The sequence below is a fragment of the Acartia tonsa genome, chromosome 14 (assembly GCF_053477335.1).
Source record: "Acartia tonsa isolate MP-2025a chromosome 14, ASM5347733v1, whole genome shotgun sequence".
NCBI lineage: Eukaryota > Metazoa > Arthropoda > Copepoda > Calanoida > Acartiidae > Acartia > Acartia tonsa.
The window spans coordinates 8,010,774-8,032,565 of record NC_137273.1 but is presented as its reverse complement, the minus strand read 5'-3'; the positions used below and the strand labels follow the sequence as shown (position 1 = coordinate 8,032,565).

The 21,792-nt window shown below is 31.5% G+C and overlaps 1 long non-coding RNA gene across 1 annotated transcript; it reads left to right on the top strand.

Annotated features, from left to right (window-relative positions):
* The first annotated feature begins 1,564 nt into the window (after window positions 1–1,564).
* On the top strand, window positions 1,565–4,458 carry LOC145305582 (uncharacterized). Its single transcript, XR_013874627.1, has 5 exons — window positions 1,565–1,766; window positions 2,171–2,237; window positions 2,467–2,534; window positions 2,963–3,079; window positions 3,865–4,458. It is a non-coding gene; the product is annotated as an uncharacterized LOC145305582 (long non-coding RNA).
* The last annotated feature ends 17,334 nt before the right edge of the window (window positions 4,459–21,792 follow it).

Below are 21,792 nucleotides of genomic sequence, written 5' to 3'. Positions count from 1 at the left end.
ACTCTGGGTTTTATTTAGAAAAAAGGGCTGACGTTGGTGAGGAAAGGTGCACAGTCGGCTTCATGGTCAATGACATATCTCTCAGTATCATCCAGGCGGGGTCTCTCGTTCTCGTAGAGATTCTCGGGCATAGGTTCATTCTTCTTTAAGTGTGTCTCTACCCAACCGTGATGGTATAACAGTTTTACTATTTCAACAGCGTCATCAATGCCACATGATTCTTCTTGAACTCGAATATTTAGCTTGGAGAAGAGTCTCAACATCCTAACCATGAGGGCGTCCCATCTGTCATGCAGCTCGTGGTATTGGTATGGATCCATCCTAATTTGAGGAATGATTATTTTGTTTGTCTTGTTTATTTTTGGGAGGGGTGTGATTAATGTTTTTTAACTTTCCGGTATTTTATTTGTCCTTAAACAAGGGGGGGGGGGGGGAAGGCCTGGAGCTCCGGAACCTGGAGGCCTATCCAAAAAATATTAAAACTTGGGAAAATTCATCATATAAGAATGATTTTATCCCTAATAACCTATACTCTCAGTCCAAAGATAAAGCCTATACTCCCTGTTTACGCAAATGTGTCAAAACTTCCCCCCCCCCCCCTATTTATTTAAAACAAATTTTGTAGCAGGAGAAAAAAAATAAATCTTATACAGCTAATATACACCCATACCTGTTATTATGATGTACGCGTACCCAGGTGATTGACTTGAATAGCCTGTTATTCAGAACTATCTGAAAAGGTAGAATATTTAAGAAATAAAAAATTACAAAATAAAAATAGCTCGTATTCATTCGAATCCGGTGGATAGGAACAGGTGTTCTCATTCATACGCAAAAAAACTAGGTAACTAGCATATCGTATTATATGCATGGTTTTCTACGAATATAAAAATCTAAAAGCATAAGATTAAAAACAGTTATTTTTAGCCAGTGCCTCCGGCACCTCTGGGCCAAAAAAGTAGTTTCATTCTTATAATTGTACTCCTATATTTGCGACAATCCGTTTATACTACGGTGCAAGACATATATTTATTAATTTTACATTTAAAAAAGTCCTGTATATTACGTAAGCTAAAAAGAGTCCCAAAAATGGGAGAAAAAACGAATACGAAGAATATTTTACAAAGAATTTTCAATAATTAATGATAAAATTTGAATTATAAAACAGAATGTTACATATTAACTTCAAAATTCACTGTAATTTCACTAAAAATGATTACTAAAATACAAAAATGCACCGTAGTCATATAGTCCAGTTGAATTATTGCGCCGATGGAAAGTTACGGTTGCCAACATACAGATTGAATAGGTAACTTTGTCCAGCACGTTGATTTTATCATCTGAAAACAGGGTTACGAAAGTTAAATTAATGTAAATTTTTTTTAATGTGAATGTAATATATTTTTGCAATGACTTAAATGAAATATCATCGATAAAATATAAAAAAATATATTGCAATGGATATAAAAGAAATATTTTTCAATATAAAGTTGTATACCTGTACAGAGCATGTGCATGAATGCCGCTATACCGATTGAAAACTATTGTAAACAATGAGTGTTATATTTCAAGTCTCTTAGAGAAAATACGTGTTATATCCAAGTATGATTGACAGGAGATGGTCCATGTCACAAGATTTATATGAATGTCAGTTAAGAACGCCTAGAGAGCTATATATTCAGAAGTTTAAAAAAGTACTTGTCTACCAGTCTTGGCTGTTAGTGTTGATATATGGACCCTGCAATCAAAGAGTGGTTTGCGTAAAAGTAAGTGTTTAAATAATTTTAATATAAAAACATTAATAATGTAGGACCTTGAGCGTACGGTTTTAGGCTGCCTTCGATTAACGGTTTAAGTTTTACTAGCGGCTATGCCCCTTAGAAGCCTCTAGGGGCACTTAAAGTAGGAAGAGAAAAGTCGAGGCCTCATCCTATTTTTAATTTGAGTTTCAGCTATAGATTAAAATAAATAAAAAGCTTCGTTGTAAAAGAGAACAATATTAATATATTTATATAATAGGATAATTGTTTTAAGCCTTTTTTAAGCCTTTTTGATTTGATCTAAGAAACACTTTTTATCCTATTCTTAATATTAAATAATCCGGGTTTAATATATATGAATGTAAAAGAAATATTAATAAATTATATTTAAATTGAATATTGTTTTTCAGGTTCAGCAACACTGATTCATCAGAAATAACTATTTGGGCGCTGCAATTAAAGATTGGCGAGATAGAAGTAAGTGTTTAAATAATGTAATAAAAAATCAATATAATTTAGGACCTTACGCATGGTTTTAAGCTGCTTCGATAAACTGTTTGTTTTATAATTTTTTAAACCTTTTTGATATATGATATAAGAACGACTTTTTATCCTATTCTTAATATTTAAAGTATTCTACTATTAATATATATAAATAATAATAGAAATATTAACAAATTATATTTCAATTAATATTGTTTTTCAGACTTAACCAGGAATCAGATTCGTGAGAAAATATATGGGCGCTGCAATTAGTGAATGGTTTACATAGAAGTAAGTGTTAAAATAATTTTAATAAGAACATGGATATTTTAGGCCATGTTATTAAGACTATCCTTTAACGAAGCCTTTTTAATTAAACCTTGCTACGAAGCCTTGTGTGATGGTAGAGTGTTTGAGTTCTTAGGGAACCACACTAATTACATAATATTATCTTGAGTTAGACAGGTTTTATAAGCTGTAAACAGACTAATACAATTAGATATGTCATTATCTTTAAATTATTTATTATAATCTATATAATAGCACCTTTGAAATAAGCTCATATTATATCCAACCTATATTCGCCCTTTAAGGTTTATGATTGTTTTAAGCGTAACGAATTTTTATACCCTTAATAGAAAGATATTATAAGATGTGTTTTATGTAAAATAATATTAAAAATATATATAAATTATATTTCAATTAATATTTTTTTTCAGGTTTAGCTTCGCACACAGCTGGGTTTATTCTCTGATTATAAGCTGACCGCAATTCGACCGTGGAACATTTCTTGCACCAACATGAAGCTGTTGCCATCAGAAATTCATCCGTTAAAAGTAAGTGTTTAATTATTTGTAATAAAAGATAGTTGGAATAATCCTACACGCAACTACGGCAACACCTCGGCCCCAAAAGGTAGTTTCCATGTATACAAGCATAACAAATATGAAGTTAATATACACAGACACACATCGAACTACCTTTATGAAACTGTATACTAAATTATATTAACAATTAAGCTATTATTAAATTTATTAGATAGATATTAAACTGGTTAGACAAAAGTTAATACATAAAAATAATGTACTAGATAGGTAGCTATTTAAAATTAGATTTTACTACTTTATATTATTGAAACAGTACATTCAGGATATTATTAAAATCTAAACAGCATTACATTCATCCTCGTGCATGTTTACTTCGTGAAGAACAGCTGCCAGTTCGGCAGCCTGGGCAGCGGCGGGCAGCAGAGGGGAAGGACGGCAGCGATTAAGATGTGTAGTAATCCATCCATGTTGATATAACCTCTTACAAACCTCCCTCTGGATCTCGACATTGTCAGTTCTGGCTCTAATCTCTAGACTCTCTCTTAAAACTAACATACGACTATTTAATTCATACCATAACTCCAAATTCCCGTTATAAGACATTCTTAGTTTCTCTCAGTCTGGTTATGTATTGATAACTGAATTAAACTTCCTCTAATAAGCAGGCACGTACACAAGCTGTATCTACTTTCTCCATGAAATTTTCCCAAAACCGTTAACTTTCCTTTTTGTAAGGCCTTTTTGATTTGTTAATCCTTTAATTGCTTAATTTAAAAATGAATATTCTTTTTCAGGATTTTGGAGTTGAACCAGTTTTGAAGTGTGGAGCTTTGCAGTTCCATGGAGAACAACTAGAGTTCCATCTCAACATGTAACAGTCACAGATTATACAAAAAATTTCATTATTTATTATGACGACAATGTTGAACCGAGAAAATATGTTAGTCAGTTAAAATTAACAAATAATTTACAGAACGATACTAATAAGTTTTATTATGACGATCAATGTTGAACAGAGAATATTCTGTTAGTCAGTTAAAATTAACTTAAATAAAGCGTATTGATTACAATCAGTGTTTATTATGACGACAATGTTGACACCTAACATTCCACAAGCTAAAATTCTAAAAAATATTGACTTTAACATATAAAGCGTATTGATTACAATCCGCCCAATCGGTGTTTATTAATTAAGTTCTACTCGAGAGCTCCAAACATTCCACAAGCTAAAATTCTAAAAAATATTGACTTCATTACACATTTGACAGGTGTATGGTATGTTATTTACAGAAACGATACTAGTAAGTTTTGTAGTTTCAGTATTGACCTGGATAATATCTATATGACCTGTTATGTTATAATATGAAATAAATTCTAAATAAAATCATTATCATCATTATATTTTATTTGCGATTTTTATCATTAAGTAGAAGGATGTTTGTTTGGAAAAATCTGGACTTAGCCTAAAAATTTACCTAAAAATATTGACAAGAATTTAATTAACAAGTAAGAATGGAAAAACCTACCTTAAATACTGGAGATCTTGAGGCAAGTATAAACTTGTGCACTTTTAATTTGGAGGTACTAGTTTCTATCAAACAATCCGTAAACTCTGGATCCTCAAAACAATTCTCCAGGTCACCAGAGAGACAGGATACTGCACTTTCAGGTCCAGGTTTTATAACTTCCAGCCAAATAGTCAGAGTACCTCCAGGTAGGAGACTTGCCTGATTGTTCTTCAGTACATTAATCTCCATAAAAGCAGCATTACAATTTCCCTCTCCAGGTGGCACTGTTATCAATCGACATTTAGGCATCAGTACTAGACTGTTGTTATCTTGGATGCCAATCTTTTGTAGTTTCAGTATTGACCTGGATAATATCTATATGACCTGTTATGTTATAATATGAAATAAATTCTAAATAAAATCATTATCATATTTTATTAATTTCATATTCCATATAACGAAAGCAAATAGTGCTGAGTAAAAGGATGTTTGTTTGGAAAATATTAGGTCTGAATATTTCCTCATTATATTTTATTTGCGATTTTTATCATTAAGTAGAAGGATGTTTGTTTGGAAAAATCTGGACTTAGCCTAAAAATTTACCTTGTCAATTTTTACCAAAAAGTTGGTCAAATTTTACCAAGTTTTTTTTTTTGGCAGAGTCCAAAAATCTGGACTTAGCCTAAAAATTTACCTTGTCAATTTTTACCAAAAAGTTGGTCAAATTTTACCAAGTTTTTTTTTTTGGCAAAGTCCAAAAATTTGGACTTAGCCTAAAAATTTACCTTGTCAATTTTTACCAAAAAGTTGGTCAAATTTTACCAAGTTTTTTTTTTTGGCAAAGTCCAAAAATTTGGACTTAGCCTAAAAATTTACCTTGTCAATTTTTACCAAAAAGTTGGTCAAATTTTACCAAGTTTTTTTTTTTGGCAAAGTCCAAAAATCGGGACTTAGCCTAAAAATTTACCTTGTCAATTTTTACCAAAAAGTTGGTCAAATTTTACAAAGTTTTTTTTTTTGGCAAAGTCCAAAAATTTGGACTTAGCCTAAAAATTTACCTTGTCAATTTTTACCAAAAAGTTGGTCAAATTTTACCAAGTTCATTTTTTTTGGCAAAGTCCAAAAATCTGGACTTAGCCTAAAAAAATACCTTGTCAAATTTTACCAACTTTTTGGTAAAAATTGACCAAATTGTGTTTTTTTGTCTAAGTCCGAAAATTCGGACTTAACCTGAAAAATAGAGTTGTAAAATTGACCACATTTTTGGTAAAACTTCCAAAAGTGGTAAAATAAAAAAAAAAAAAAAAAAAATTTAAATTTAGGCTTCATTGTATAAAAGTCATTATTTTAAAGTACTACAACTGATTATGAAGAGCTGTTTTTTATTTAAAACACAAAAAACGGGTTTTTTTGTTTCGTCAAATTTTACAAAAAAAATGGTAAAATTTGACTAATTTTTTGGCTAAAATTTTTGCTGGTAAAATTTACCACGAAACTGGTATATTTTACCAGGTTGACCAGCTTTACCACTTTTCTGGTAAAACGACTCTTTTTTTATGGTATTTCGTAGAACCTGGGCCCATTGGATTTCCTTGGACTCATGAATAAGGTATAAACAACAATCTAATTAAATCCAAAATATTATTTGGTGGACAGATGCAGACTCTTAGAGGTCGTCAATTCTACGATGTGTTGACCACTAACAACAGCTGTTATTACTAAATTTTTAACTAGCGGCTACGCCCCTGGAGACCTCTAGTGGCACTTTAGATGTTTTTTTTTATTTAGTGTCTATAATACAATCAAGTCTCTTGAATATTAAAAAAATTTCGCGTCAATATTTCGTTGAAGTCTTTAGAATATCTAAAAAATTATTTTTTTTGTGATCTCTCTTGGAAGAGTGGTTGTACCCTCCCCCAAAATAGTTATAAACTTTCTCGGGACCTATGAGAAGCAACCCTGATTGCAATAACGGCATGAGTTGTTGCAAAATTTGATATTTTTTTCTAAATTATACATAGGTTGCATGACTTTTTATACATTTCTTACAAGTTAAAATGATTTTCTACAAACAATGTTTCAGAGCTTCGCTTTTATGGATGTTGTCATCCTTGTTTTTAAATGTTTTTATTAAACCCAAATCTTATATGTGCTGCCTAATAATTTCAGGGACATTTAGGGATAAGACAATGTTTAAATTATGATCTTATAAACCCTTACATAGATTTAGATATTTGTTGAACAGTTTGGAAACTTCTAGTTTGAAACAATTAATCAATCAAAATCAAAGTACAAATGAGAGATATGTTTTTAAAACTTTGGGTACCAGTATAAATTTAACAGTCCAATATCCCTACCTCCCTGATTCCTGAATCTTATAAGAAGATTAAAACTGCATAGTACATCATATTATGTAACAATACACAGTGTAATAGGGATAAGTAATGAAGCCCTCCCCCCCCAAAAAAAAAATTTCTGGGGAAACTACTTCAAAATAAATAGCAGCACCAGAAATACTAAAGAACGTGTATTAACTTTTTTGCTTTTTATTTAAGATAGCTAGCCAGTTCTTTTAGTAAGTAGTAGATGTAAAATGGTCCATAGAATTCAAGTATGCAATCGGTTTTTTGTAGACCTCTTATTTTTGAAGTAATTTAAGTTTTTTTAAAAATAATTAAGTCAGTTTTAAGGTACTAAAACGCAACAAAATAAAAGAAGAAAATTGCCAGTATGAACAAAAATAGTAAGATCTTTAATTTGACACCTTACTTCTAAAATTCTGTTAAGTAATTATTGAAAAAATCTATTTTTTTAACTTTGGTTCAATAAAAACTTTAAAACTAAATATTTTCTCAAACAGACATAAAAAATATGGGTTCATATATACCTTTAGAATCATAAAAATATTACGAATACATTCTAAGCAAAATTGAAAAAGTTTTATAAAACTATAATAAAAAATATAAGTTTATTTTAAGAATCATAATTTTTGGCTTTAAAGGGTTGACTTGAACAAAACCTAAACAAATGTACATACACTGTAACAGATATTTTTTAAACACAAGAAACAATAATGCATTTTTAACTGCATTGTTTTTAAGTTTTTAAACAGACTGAAGCATATTTGTTCATACTTTTTCATTCTTTACATGATATGTAAGTATCACTATTTTTATTTTTATCACTATTTTAGTATCTATTGTACAGGGTGCACCACATAAATCCGGACTTTTTCTTATTTTTAAACAAACAAACATAAAATCGTCAATTTTAAAGATTTTATTGAATTTTAAAATTTGGGAAGCAACCTATGTATATGACTATTAGATTATTTAATAAAATCGCCGCCAGCCTCAATCACCGCCTCTACCCGCCCCCTGAACCGCCCGCCGACCCTGGTCACCATGTCCCTGTTCAAGCAGGCAAAGTTCTCCATGATAGGAGCAATGAGAGAGGTCTTTTTGGTATGGGCGAGTCTATTGGTTCATGCTTTAATGGCGCTCCAGGCCCAAAAGTCCATTGGATTAAGATCGGGGCTGCTGGGAGGCCACATCTCCTTAAGGAGTGAGTAACAGCAGGATCCAAATTAACCCATCTTTAAAGCTACCCTTTGACACTAAGAGATATAAGTTTTCCGGAATTTTAATGTAGGGAGGAGATTTGAAATCTGCATCAAATTTTAAGTATTTTTATAAAATTCGTTTTTTATATAATTCTTTATCTAAAAGCGGAAATACATTTTAAGTTAATTAATTTTGACCAATAGGATAGGTGGATTTTAAACTACCTGCGTTCTAATTGGTTGAATGATGTACGACATCCAATCAGAGAGCAGATTTTTTAAATCCACCAATCACAGATGCCAAAATTAATTAACTTAATTTGTATTTCCGCTTTTAGATAAAGAATTATACAAAAAACGAATTTTATAAAAATTCCTTAAAATTTGATGCAGATTTCAAATCTCCTCCCTACATTAAAATTCCGGAAAACTTATATCTCTTATTTGACACGGCGGCTCTCATTTGGGCCACAGTTAAGCTAGAACAACGTTTTATACCTTTTTAAAATTGGCACGAAGATTAAGATAGGGTTATCAGCGCAATACATAGTCTAAATCGAGTTTCAAGGTTTCATATGGGACCCTGAAGTCAAGAACCGAGAAATTTTCAAGATTTTTGATGTTTTTGACATCTTAAAATCTACCACGATCCACTTTGTCGGAGTACTAAAGCCAAGTCAGCTGGGATAGAGAGCTCTAGTCTTTTCTAGTGTTTTCACTAGGTATCTGATAGTATCTCCAGCAAGTTTCATTAATCCATCTCACCTACAGATGGGCTGAGGTCAGATTTAGTAGGCCCAAGTCATAAATCCATGGTAATCTATCTGCGCAATTCGAATCTGCCTTGTTGAACATATGCGCGGCCAGCTCGGCGTACACGTCCTCCATCGTCCAAAGATTTTAATGGGCAAAAAGGTCATTACCTAAGCTTTTTAAAGTGGGGTCAAACGTCCTGATTGGTCAAGTAGTTTTGGCGCTATGGCCGTTTAAAAAAAGTCCGGATTTATGTGGCGCACCCTGTATATATTATATGAACATTATCTTTTTTTTTGTCAATTCTATTGGTTAAGTTTTGATAACGTCAATTTTTGAGATTTTTGATTGGCTAGTTTAATAGTTAAAATTAAGTGTTGCCTGTAAAAATATAATATTTTAGGCCATTTTTATTTTTTTAAGTTTTTACTTTTTCTCAATTTTGCTTAGAATGGATTTGTAATATTTTTCTGATTCTAAAGGTATATATGAACCCATATTGTTTTTGTCTGTTTGAGAAAATATTTAGGTTTAAAGTTTTTATTAAACCGAGGTTAAAAAAATAGATTTTTTCAATAATTACTCAACAGAATTAAAAAATTAAGGTGTCAAATTAAAGATCTTACTATTTTTGTTCATACTAGCAATTTTCTCCTTTTATTTTGTTGCGTTTTAGTACCTTAAAACTGACTTAATTATTTCTGTAAAAAAATTAAATTACTTCAAAAATAAGAGGTCTACATAAAAAACGATTGCATATCTAAATTCTATGGACAATTTTACATCTACTACTTACTAAAAGAACCGGCTAGCTATCTTAAATAAAAAGCAAAAAAAAGTTAATACACCTTCTTTTAAATTTTTTTTTGAATTACCTCTTGGGACGATGTTTTGTCCGACTTAGGCTTTAGATCTCGCTAACTTCTGGAATGGGTTCTTTTCAGAGAATATTTCTTTTTGCATAAAAATAAGTGCAAAATGTTTAACAAAAAAAAATATTATATTTAGAGGCTTCATGAATTTAGGGACGAAGCCACTAGTTTTAATTCCTAAAAGTGGGTCATTGATTATGTATTTTTTATTTATGTTTCCTTTAAAAAAGTCTTATGGGCGGTTTATCATTTTTACTATTTTACTCATCCTATCTATCTATCTATAATACAAAGTAGAACGATGTCTGTCCGTCCTTCCGTCTGTCCTTTAAGATCTCGGTAACCACTGAACCGATCGGATTCTACTCTTCATGGTAGATATACCTATTGGTCTGTGGTGGTATAAAGTTTTTTAGGGGGTGGCAAACCCTTAACCCCCCCCCTCCCGAAAAAAAAATTAAATTCCCCCCCCCCAAAAATTTTTTTTTAAAGCAGTTACTTCACAATAAATGGCAGCACCACCAGAAATACTTATTTTATTTTTGTCTGTAGCTTAAGATTAGATTAAATATACTGAAATAAGTTCTCCATTTTAGGGAAGCTTTACCTAGATACCCTGGATTGTTTTATGCGTATTATCTTTATTTTTAATTCTTAGTATGGTTTTAGTCTACTTTCTGTTCTTTTTATCAATTCTAATCCACTCCTCGATGCTAGAGGCGCAACCGCAAGTATAAATCTAAAGTACTAATATATGCCTATTATTTTCTATAAGATTTGCCCCTTTCCTTTCTCAACAAATAAATAGGCATTTCCTCAACTCTCAAATTTGCCCATAATTATGGGCCTGGCTTAGAAATATGCCCGAAGGCAAATTGATCATACTTTCCTAATAACAACAATTCCATAGGCGTGCACATGGGGGTGGGGTTGGAGGTGTGATGCTGAATCTACTAGGGGCCGTGCCCCCCCCCTCTCCCCCATACTTGGAAACATTTCAAATGGAAGAGTAAAAAATTGAAGAGGGCGGGTGAATAAACTTTTTGTCGCTTTATAAACGCATGAACCATAAAAAATATGTATAAGATTTTATTTTATATAATATAAAATTCTATAAAAGGGTGGGGGAGTAGAATTTAAGTAGAAAATGCTGACACATTTTACCCCCTCATCCAAAAGAGCGTATGCACGCCCTTAATTGACAACAAGTTTCTTTCTTCTCGTTCGTTCAGCTCTCTTCGCCGCGATCTAGTATATACGCGCTGAATAATGTTCAAATTTTCTCCTTATTGTTTCTTTTTAAGGTGTGTATAGAGGGAGATGGGGGGGGGGGGGAGTCGAAGAATTTTCTATAAAGGCCTACTTACGATCTGATCTTCAACTTTCCTCTCTAGTTCAAAAGTTTTTCTTTGTAGATTGAAATCCCCCCCCCCTCCCTAATTTTCACTCTCTCCTCTTTATAACTTTTGCCTTCCCCTTCCGTCCGACCATTGTTGGAAACCAGTCTTATATGTCGTTCATAGATAAGTTAGATAGATTTGGTCGTTAAGGCAATACAATATTCAACAAGGATGACAACATCCAAAAAAAACGAAGCTCTGAAACGGTATGAAAGACGAACATTAACTCTTGTAGAGTGTCAGAACTGAATATACAAAATATAAATATATCTATAATACAAAGTAGAACGATGTGTCTGTTTGTTTGTGTGGTTGTTTGTAGCAAAGGATCTCGCTAACCGCTCAACCGATCGGGTTCTCCTTTACAGGGTAGTTTCTCATAGTTCCCGGGAAGGTTTATAACTATTTTCTTGGGGGGTGGGACACCCCCAACCCCCCTAAAAATGAAAAATACCCCCCCCCCCCCCAAAAAAAAAATCTTTCTAAAACTAAAAATAAAATAGTCGACTAACCCCCCCCCCAAAAAAAAAAAAAAAAAATAGCTTAAAACCACCGCAAGACCAGTAGCTATATTCCAGAAGATTAGAGCCCAATCGGTTCAGTGGTTACTTCGCTTTTAAAATTGACTTATATATTTTGTTTCTGGTAATAAGTTAGATACAACAAAACGAAAAAATATGAAGGTACAAAGTATGACATTGTTTTAAAAAACCTATATATAATATATATATATTTTTTTTGAGGGGGGGGGGGAGTTATTTGGCCATCACTTCCTCCTTATGTGTAGCAGGGTCAACAAAGAGGAAAGGTTATTTTCAAATTTTGTTCTACTACAATACAACCCCCCCCCCTTCGCACACACCTCTATTTATGTTTTTTTATTTATATTATTTCTGGTTTGATTATAATAATTTCTGTTGTGGGGATTATAATTAGCGGGGCAGAACTATCGCTGTAATTCAAATGTGCTGTGTTTTATTTTCGTGTAAATACATATTAGAATATTATTGCATGAAAAAACTACTTAAAAGATTTTATTAAAATAATCTTCTTTTCTATTCATTCGTCCATGGTAGCTGAATTTATTTACATTAAATATAGAGCTAGCTCTTTCGTTTTTTTTATTTTAAATGTATTAAAAATTGATAAAATTCGTGCGTAATTAAAAATAAATATTTATATAGAGTAAGCTTTTCGATAAAGAAAATGCGAAAAAATTCAGGAAGTGATCATTTGATTTAAGTTTCTTCTTGCTTCGATTTAGTTGCGCTGCGATCGCCAATCGAGTGTCAAAGTGAGACGTACTCATTTCAAATTTTGAAAATTTAAAAAATGTTGTTATAAGAGTGATAATTTAAGCTTTATTCTAATAATATTAGGTCAAAATTTAATATATTTAGTTCGTAAATGAAAAGAATTAAAAGATCTATATTGAATATTAATTATTTTGTAAAAAAAATACTAATAAATAAGTAAGAAATTGATAATTTAATACGATGATTTGCATGTCTGTATGTTTGACCAAATATATTGTATTGTTTTCTATTTTATGGTAGGTTTTAGGCTATTTAATTCTAAGTCAGTGTTGAGATTGGTTTAGGCTATCTTTCTAGCTGCCTTTTGTCATACTAGCATCTAGGGGCTCTATATTCGGAGGGCACAAAAATAGCCTAAAACCATAACCAGACTTATTTTTAAAAAAATAATTAGCCAAAACCCTCTCAGAGGCTTCACTGTAAAGAAGAACCATATCGGTTTAGCGGTTAGTGAGATCCTTCGCTACAGACAAAAAAAGCATATTACTTTATATTATTTGTCATATATATAGAAATGCTAGGGGTTAAACCGGCCATTCGATTATATTAATCTAAAGCTAAAGATCTCAAAAATGGCATGTGCGCTTTAGTTCTCTTTATGAAATGTTCTAGGCTATTTTCATTCCCATTGCCCTTATCCCATTTCCCCCTAGAGACAAGGGGCGAAGCAGCAATTCTAAATTTTATTAGTTTTATGAAACTTTTTAATTTGGTTATTTTCTGCACTATCTTTATGTGTTGTGTGTTAATTGCTTCTCTAGCCGTTTTAAAGATCTTAATGTTATATTGTTTTAATAATGGTTGAATTTTTATTTTTTACATGTATTCGTATGAATAAATTGCATGTCGATGTTTTATATATAATCAATTAAATAATCATGGAGCAAGTGAATTAAAAAAATCAAGTTTCAATCATATAAACTTTTGACAAGGATGACAGCATTCATAAAAGCGAAGCTCTGAAATTAAACTGTAGAACAAACGAACATAAAAACTTGATTGATTGTTAAAAAAGGTATACACCCGTATTGTATATAAATTTGCTACCAAATTGTATAACTGTAAGTGCATGTTTTTGTTTAAAGACGTACTTACATTTTAAGGACAGATTATAGAGATGGTTTGCTTGAAATATTGTACCTTGTTGTCATAGGAATCTTTATTCCAAAAATCATATAAATAGAATGATTGTATCGTACAAAAAGTTGTTTCAAAATTCTAACATGTCCCAATTAACGAAAAGAGCTACAGATGTACGGACGGACTGACCCTAATTAATATTGAAAAGCCTCACTTTAAAAATGTTTCCGTGATGGAAAGATTAAATCCTAAAGGGGTAGTTGCATTTAAACTTGATTTTAGAGAACCAACTATTTTTCCTGTTTAATATATAAACTACATACCTATATATAATACAGGGCACATATTTGAAAGAAATGTTTTTGATGACTTGATTGACACATTAACCTTATTTTTTAAAAGCGAAGCTTTTCTATAATTAGGGTCGGTCCGTCCGTACGTCCGTCCGTACGTCCGTCCGTAACGGATAGCTTTTTTCGTTAATTTAGGCATGTTAGGATTGTCCTTTCGATTTCAAATTTTGCATGGTGATTTCTTTAATAGTTAGGTACGATTTAGAAAGCGTAGCAACTCTATAATCATCACTAAAATGTCCGAACGTCCATTTTAAACATGTTGATTTTTTACTTTTTTAACAACAATTTTTTTTGTGATCTAATAATCCGATTGATCTAAATTTTTGGTATATTGATTCCTGGGACAACAAAGTATGATGTAATAAGCGAAGCAACTCTATAATCAAGTCCTAAAAATGTAAGTATGTCCATAAACATTATCCTGAATCAAGCAGTTTTTCAACAAATCTACTTACAATTTTGCTTTGATTATAATTATTCAGTTCTGACACTATACAAGTGTTAATGTCTGTTTGTCCTACCGTTTCAGTGCTTCGCTTTTATGGATGTTGTCATCCTTGTTATGATTATGATTCATATGCCGTTTAGAAACTAATTGCATAGGTAGAAAAGACTTGACTTGAAAATAAAATATGGCAGATCATTGGATTTTTCTGATTATCCTTGATTAATTCAAGATTTGGGCCAATATGATACAACCCTTTAAAATTAAAGGAGTTTATTAAAAACCCAGTGAACGACACTGATTGTCAGTCAAACTTTATTTATTTAATGAAGCTTTAAGTAGACAAAAATATCATCTCCATATATCAAATATACAACTTTTTTGTTCATTTCGTTTTTATTGAAACCAGCAGAGCGTGATGATAAACGAGGACAAGTATGTTCATAGGCAGCAAAGATCACCTAGCTAAAATAAAACATCATACAATGGCGTGCACAGGTTTTTGGCAAGCGGGTGCGCGAAGCACAGTCGATCCTATAAAGTAGTAAGGTTTTTTTTCTCTGAAGCAAACTATCTTTAAAATGCTGGTCCGAGTTTTTACTTTTTAGGAAAGCTTTAAAAATGTCTTAGGTTGGTTAGGATATTTTCTGACCTATAACCTAAGGATAGGGGCTATAGAAGCTTCAAGCAAAAGGTATATCTAATAATTTAATTGAAGTGAAAAATTAATATAAATCATATGGAAACTTGAAGTTACATTAAAGAACTTCATAACTACCTACTTACACATATGTAGAAGACCTTCACTACAAAAAATGGCTAGGTATTACACCTTTTTGTCATATTTATGACACAAAATTAGTAGATAAACACATTTAGTTAATAGGCTGTAATCTAATAGAATAAAATAACTTTAAAACTCTACTAAAATGATACTTTTGACGTATTAATTGCAGTTCTCAGTTAATTTAAGTTTTTGTAGTGATGCTCCTCTATAAATGGCCTTGTTTGTATGTACGTTGTTAATGTTGATGTGTAACTCTTTTGTAAACATTTGGTAACTCTTAAAATAGCATTTTAACCTAGTGAGAAACTAGAAGAAGCTACATGTAACAAAAGTTAAACGTGTCTTTTAACCACTTAATCGTCCTTGTTAATGTGGTATAAGTTGATTCTTTTAGTTCTCAATACTAGCAGCTTTGTAAGTTGTTGTTTAACAATAAGAGGAGGAAGGAAGGGGAAGGGGGGGGGATGCCACTCCATCTACATAATGATTTTATGTACAAACCTAATAATGAAAAAAATGTAAATGAAAAACCGGCAATTATATTATTTTTTGATAAGCCAGTTAATTCGAGCTAAGATTTATTAGTCTAGCCAGCATAGAGATGTTGACCTTGTCACTTAAAATTGTGTAAGCAGTACTACAAATAAATAAATTGAAATTTTTTACTTATTCGTTTTTGATAGTATTCGTTGTTACAAATGGATAATACCTAATAACTTTGGTTTCAATTGTATTAGTAAATGCTTCTTTTCCTTCTACTTGAACTATTAAAGTCGGATCCTGACACAGCAGCAGTATTTATCATTTTAACTTCTCTAGTATGATGCGGTTTTATCTAGACTCGAACACGATAACTCCCCCAACGGTAAACTGTTACATGTTATCGTTTACACTAATGTTGTGGGTTAAAAGATCATAAAAGCAATTCTTTGCTGTATTAGTTGCGAAGCTACTCTAATACTCTGTTGTTTTTATGAAGCCAGAATGAATTTCACTCACTAGCGAACGAAAGGGGGGCGGTAGGGTTCTAAACACCCACCATTTTAAAAATTTAGGCCTGCCATTCCCTCTTTTCACTTCCTCAAGGTTTACACCCCTAGAAAAACACTGTGCATACATTAAGCATATTTATATGATGCATTTTTTGATTTATGAGGTTTTATGCATTAGCACAACAAAAAATTGGGATTTGATTTAAAATTTTATAAATAATACAAAATATCATGCTGTCTTTTCATCTGTTTGTTTATACTTTATTGTAATAAAATATCCACACTTTAACATTTTAATAACCTGATCACTCATTCGTTGGCTTTCAGCCTTTAGGACTTTCAATGAATATTGCTTGTACAAATCTCATTATTATTTAAACTTTTTCACTAATAATATCAATTAAAAGAAAGTTTAAATTTACTATTTACATCAATTTATCATACATGCATTGTCCAATCTAGTTTTATAAGACAGATAGACATACTGCCAACCTGTTAGTTTTGCAATATATCATCCTTGTTTTTTTCTTGCATAAAATATTATCAAATATTGTGTATTTTTTCTTATGAAATAAACTGCAATAGAGAAAGGGAGAGATCTATTAAATAGAATTTTTTATAGTAGGTAACTTAAAAATGCTTTTTATATCCTACAAGCACCTAGGTGCCCCTTATTCAGCTATCGACCTATGTTGTTAACTTGTTATGTAGTTTTACTCTTTTTTTCCAATCAGGCTTCATAATACCTGGTTATAGATAGCTTATGCCTGATTTTTTTTGTTTTAAAATGTACAAATCATAGTGTTATACATTATCTCTATCAAAGTTAACACCCCCTTTTATTTAATTCCATGTATTAAATGGTGTAAGATAGTGCAAAATTATACCTCTTCATTTAACTTTTAAGGCATGAAAACCTTTCATGGAAAACCACTTTTGAAGAATTATATTGGATATTGTAAGATTTCAGTTAGAAAAAACTACATAACGTTCAGCATATACATTAGAAGCGTAGCTTCTCTAAAAAAAACTTTATACTAAATTAATAGGATGTAAAAGAAGTTTTAATGACCCAGGACAGGTCTTAAGCTATTTTGAGTGGGGGCAAAACCTACGCTTAACGAGAAGATAGAGCCACGAGAAAAAAAAATACAACCCTTTGCTTGCCCTCAATAGAAAGCTTTGTTTTTATTTGCATGTAAGATATCTTAAATGGTTCAATATAAACATTAGTTGTAGAGTAACTGCACTTCTAATAAGATGATACGACTTTTTTCACAGAAAATATAAGACTGTTTTATTGACATTAAAACGAGTTATTGCTCTTATAACTAAAATATTGTGCAAAAATTACAAGGAGTATGGAGGTGATTAGAATTACTTGCTCTCGTTCATGCATACTCCTTTTTTGAGGCATATTTGATGTATCAGAGTGTGAGAAAGAGAGGGGACAAAGGGCTGTTTATTAAGCTACCTAGTCCCCAAAGTTTTTTAACAAAGAATTCTTATTCCTTGGGTTAACAACATTGGTTGATGTATTAAGTTAAGTGTTCAAACGTTCCTACCCCTAATTTTAATCAAGTGAAGGGATTATTTTGTCTTATCCCTTTAGATCGCTTCGTATGTATTGTAGTTTAAGTAGGGTTATGCGTTTTTGTAAATAACTTTAAATGGGTCGACATAGATGTACTGAAATTTAGTTTCCGAAAGTGTACTTAGCATCCGCGTACTATCTCACTCAATATTTGCTACTAGCTAAAAAAGCTTCAAACTTTCCAAAAAGAAAATCCAAATTTGAAAAATTAAAATTTTGAATGTATAATGTATAAATCGTTTATACATTATATCGCTTTTCCTTTTGGCCGGAGTAGCTGAAAATAGCGTTTGCAATTATTGGGTTATCTGCTGTACACATTTGGAAATTATTGAAGAAATAGGCAATTCATTTTCAGCTCATCTCGACATACATACCATAGTTATAGAGTATCTACGCTGCTAACAACTTAAATATCCAAGGACTTAAGTGAAGCGTGTATAAAACAATACGAAAACATAAAATTCTTGTGTTTTATGGTTTAAGAAAATACAGGGAAAAATATGATTAAATTAAAATAAAGGGTTCTTTATGCTGACTGGACTTTAATGATTATTTATACAATTATGTCATTTTTTCTGCCTATATAAAAGTTAGTTGGCAGAATTATGCTTATTTTGAAATATTTTTTTTACTCTTTTTCTTGTTGGTTGAGCTTGCTTCTTACATATACCTATTTATTAAAGAAGCTTATCGGTACCTCTCTTTGTCTGTCTGTCTGGGTGTTCGGATATTTGCTGTTAAAATATTACTTTTTCTGCTATCAACAAACATAGACTGTTGATATATTGTGTGAAGACTCTTAGTCTTAGTTTTACTAAGCATTCAGTCTAAAAATATTTTCGTCTGTTAGTAATGCTATGGGGACATTTTATTTATATAGGAAAAATTCTTTTATTGTTTTCATCCTTGTCTTATTTATTATTTAGGTAAAACATTTTGGTTTTTCGAGACGATTCTTTTATATCAGTGCGAAGCTGTTATATAATTGCGAATTTACGTTCGTAGGTTTTTTTCTAAAGCTCTTTGGTGAATAAGAATTAATCCTAATCTTTTAAAGATAGTGCCAAAACTTACCCGTCAAAATCCCCCAACTTATGGACATTGTCATCCTTGTTTTTTGCAACAATATTAACCAAGAAAAAATGTTTTATTGCTATTTATGAAGGTCAAAATTATGTAAATATGTTGGATTAGCGGCTGTGCTTTATGCGAAGGGCCAGAAAGGGCAGAAAAATAGCCTAAAACCATCTCAGAACCTATAACAAACTTCTTTGTAAAATACAACCATTTAGGTTCAGCGGTTAGTGAGATCCTTCGCGACAGACAAAAAAAGCTTATTACTTTGTACATTAGGATATAGGAGTTTCATATATGGTCATTTATACAAAAGTATTTCAGATAAAAAGTAAAACCACATATGTTAATTGAGGAAGCACGAACAAAAATGTGTAATATCTTTTTAATTCAGTTGATCCTTCTCTTAATCCTTTATATAAAAGTAATAGGATGTCTGTATGTAGCTTATAATCTCACTAACCGCTGGACCGATGTGATTCTCCTTTACGAAGAACCTTCTTATGGGCCCAGATAAGGTTTTTACCTATTTTTGGATAGTTTACCTCCACCCTTAAGAGACAACTAAAAAAATAACCCACCCCTCCCTTCGCCCTAAGGGTATAGCGAAAAATACGATTTTTTTTCAAATTATGGATGTTGGATAAAAGGGTCAAATGAATACCTTATTTGATTAAATTGGTAAATGCTCTAAAAACCAGCGGATGTACATAATAGAATGGCCAATCTAAAAGATTTTTAACATCATGATTTTACAGTAAACTTTCATTATCATCAACATTTTTAATTGCAATGTAATTTTACTGTAATAAAGACTTTGAAAACCACTGTATACGTTAGTTAATGACGGCAGATGGCTTTACACCCTCCTCGTTGAAGCGAAATACACTCTACAATTCAAAATTATTAATTTTACCTTTAGGCTAGCCAGTAATCTAATAATGAAATATTTGTTAAAATCAAATATTTTCTATAAAAGCCAAATGCTGATCTTTAACTCCACTGTTAGGAAATATAATATATCAAGGAGAAATGCATTCATGTGAATGTATATGTAAATAATCCTTGTAAAAAAGTAACAAGATGTCTGTTTGTTTTCGATATAAACAGCTGACCAAAGGACCTACAAAGAAATATTTGATAGAAATCCTTCACCCTCCTCTCATGAAAAATCGCCCCTATGAAATACATCCACAATAAAAATTCTTTTATACCTAGGTTAAATATAAATACTAATCTGCTTTATATAACTACTTAAAATTCATAAGAGTAGAAAACATATGTTAAAAAAAATGTTTCTAGGATTATACCTAATAGTTACTACCAGCGTTTCGGAGCCGTTTTATTTTGGTGCGGCTCCGGCTCCAGCTCCGGCTCCGACCTAAAATCAAGAAATACTCGATATATTTTTTCCTCATAAAAAAATATTTTTTATTTTTGACTTTTGAAGGTTTTAAAAGTTTAGTTTTTGTTAAAATAGACTTGAAAAACTTAAAAAGGGCATTTGCACATGACAAAACAGAGTTACCAAATTATAATTTATTTATCTAGGCCGGAGCCGTTTTTAACGAAAATTACGGCTCCGGCTCCACGGCTCCCGGCTCCGAAACACTAGTTACTACAGAAATTACTAGTTTAAGATCGCATTGTTGATTCTATGCCTTTAATAAAAATTAATTGAAGCAAATAAATGAATGAATTGTAACATTTTTTGTAGGTATTTTTTTTTCGTTGTATTTGCAAACTTTAAAATAAGCAAGATTGCATATGTACATTAGATAAATTAAAATGTATAAACTTTTGAATGTACTTTTGGAAGCGTTTTCTTTCTTATACCTCCCTTACAATGCCTGTAATTATTTATCTCTGTAAATATATTTGAAACACGCAATTGTTTTTTTGTTTGTTTCCGACCATAATTTTAGATATCTTCAATTATTATTTATTTTATCTTAAACTACTTCCAAAGTAATTCTATGCAGTTTAAAGCCTTTAGCCCTTGTTGGGGGCTTAAACCTTGCGCTAGCCTAACTACTAAGTGGAGCTATTAGCTAACCTATACTAACTATAACAAACTTAACACTTCTAAACCTATTGATTGTTGAACTCTTTAGTGAAATAGTTAGTCATATAATAAGATACATATTAGTATATAAAAAAGATGAAAGCTAGATTCTTATATTATTGCCTTTAAATTCAGATTTATCTGTCCCTTAAACCTCTTGTTCATGACTGCAAATGCCAAATCTGGATGACAAGGTTTAATTAAAAATACACAACTTCCAGGCCTCAATGGTGTTCCTGCAATTCTGCATATTAACACAATAGCAAGTGTGTCACACATCCGCAAGTTTTTGCACAGTAGAAAATTAATAAAATAGGATGTGTTCAATAATTAAAAAAAAAGAAATTAACCCTTACAGATCAAAGAGCCCCCCCCTCTAGTTTTTTCAATCTCATTTTTTTGTAGGTAAGATGGAGAGCTGTAACTTCATGACTTTTTAAGTTTAGTAATTATACGTCGGCAAGAGTTGATTTTATTAGGATATCTGGTCTGTGTCGGTCGTGGTGTCCGGTCAAAGTCGGTTGGGTAGCAAAAAAAAATTAGAAAAAATTCTAAATAAATCTTAATTTCTACATTATGACTTTTGTGTATAAGGTAGAAACCTAAATTTTTTTTGGTGAATACTTAGATATCAATGACCATCTGAGAAAAGTGGTGTTATGACCGTTTGACCGCTCCCTGACCGACTTTATGACCGATTTTTGTCCGGCTTTTACTACAGACATATATCATGAATATCGTGGCTTCTATTACAGCTAGAGACCTATAATTTTTTTTGGTAAATCCTTGAGCAATAATAAACAGATAAAAATATTAATTTGCGCCGCCAATCGCCGTTTTACCGCCGTAACCGCCGAAAATGGCGGTTTCCGTTATTTGCCGTTTTTCGGCGATGATCAGAAAAAGTAATTTTTT